Below are 2,068 nucleotides of genomic sequence, written 5' to 3'. Positions count from 1 at the left end.
AAGGAAGTACTAGGATTTCGAATCTCGCTTTCTGTATGTAATAACTCATTGGCTAGCGACAGATCCTTAATAAATGGAACTTCAATCCGTGGTGAATTAGTTCTCGGCTTGCCGAGTTGGAAAATACAGTGAAAAAATAGTATTTGTCTTGAAAGTAGAACAATTCTCATTGATAACAATACTTGTGGAGATTTGTCTTTATTGAAATTTAAATATGACAACTTTATTTGTTGGTATCATATTCACTCATGAAGTCAAAACAATATAATCAACGTTGTTACCTGTTAATATTTCACATTTTATGACATGATTTTCAAGTTTCCAAACTTATATGCTTATGTCACTACAAAAGCTATTAGATTGATTAATATTCCTTAAGAATATTACCAAAACACTATCGATGAGTATTAGTTTATGCGAAAAGAAACCTTAATAATTTTTGTTGTTCAATATATAATTTATTCTATTGAAAAACAAATTATTATCCCTAGATTGATAAATGCATTTTCTCCTATTTTTACACCAATTTATTTGACAATAATTACCACTAAAAAAATGAATGACTACACACTACAAGAAAAACACCCATTCAGGTACACTTGAAAAGTGTAGCCGAAAATGAAAAAAAAAATGATGCCTTAGGAAAAGGCTACACTTTTTAGGCTTCGGAGACGCTTTTGTAGGCGATGCCTATACTAGTGTTGCCTATTCTCAAAAGCTACACTTTTCTATATCAAAGGCTACGCTTCTGGCCTTTGAGAATAGGGCGCGCTTTTTAAGTGATACTGTTCAGGACCAAAGGCTACGCTTTTCAGCACTAATAGTTACGATCATTCTATAGAATAGGCTACACTTTTCAAAGCTACTGCATCACTTTATAAATGTAACAAATAGTATACCTATAGCTACTCACTACAAGGTAGCCGAAAATTGGCGGCGATTTTAAATCGCCGCAAAATCAAATGCCGGCAGTTTATAGAAACGCCATGGATATGGGCGCCGGGATTGGGTTTGGCGGCGATTTTCATAAACCGCTGGTATAGCCGCCGCTAAATCAAAATTTTGCGACACAAAATTGAAAACAGCCGCCAAATGAGTCTTTCACGGTTTCCTTCATATTTACCGGCGGTTTTCAAACCGCCGCAAGTTGGCATGATGAATCCAAGTTTCCACAAGTTTAGCGGCGGTTTTAAACCGCCACCAAATGGGACATCAGTTTATGTTAAAAGTTACCGGTGGTTGCAAACCGCCGCCAAATGTAACGGTTTTTGTTATATCTGAACCCAAACCGCGGCGGTTTAAAATCGCCGCTAATTTAATAAAAATAAAAAAAATTCGATTTTTCAAATAAAACACGCATAATTTATTTAAAATATTATTGAATTATTCTTTTTAACTATTTTTTATTTTTCATTATTATAAGAGTGAAAATTTTCAACAAAAATAGAATATAAACTTGAAGCAAAAACAAAATTGAAATATAAGCAAAACAAATTAATATATCCATCAAAATACGAAGTAAATAAATCTCTTTCGTAGAGTTGCTCAGTCTAATTCAATAAAATGTTTACTTCAATGCAAAATAACTCCAATCCTAATATTCTATTTTCGCTCTATCATTCCATGAAACTCATCCCTGCAGCGATGTCTGGTGGTAGCTCCACACCCTGCCTTTGAAACAGATAAATCAGAGCACTCTCCATTGCCTTCATCTTTTTCTTCTCTGCTACTGCCTCGTCCTCCATTACTTTCATCTTTTTCTTCTCTGCTGCTGCCTCGTCCTCCATCGCCTTCCTCTTCAACTTCTCGCCTTCCAGCTCTACCTGCAGTTCAAGCAGCCTCCTCTGGGTCTCCTCTAGTTGGACTCCGTTGCCAGGCGCATGTGAATTCGGATCGAAGAGTTGACTAGAAGTCGGTCCAAAACCCACACCACGTACTCTACCCGATTTTTCTTTTTCGAAAACCTGAGCAATGGAGTCATTTTGAGACAACATTCTGGCAGACTCATCCTGTTGCTCAATTTCCTCAATTCTTTCCTACATGCACAAATTAGTAATCTCCTTAATTA

Source organism: Arachis hypogaea, chromosome 20 (genome assembly GCF_003086295.3).
Source record: "Arachis hypogaea cultivar Tifrunner chromosome 20, arahy.Tifrunner.gnm2.J5K5, whole genome shotgun sequence".
Classification (NCBI taxonomy): Eukaryota; Viridiplantae; Streptophyta; class Magnoliopsida; order Fabales; family Fabaceae; genus Arachis; species Arachis hypogaea.
Note: the sequence above shows the minus strand (reverse complement) of the source record.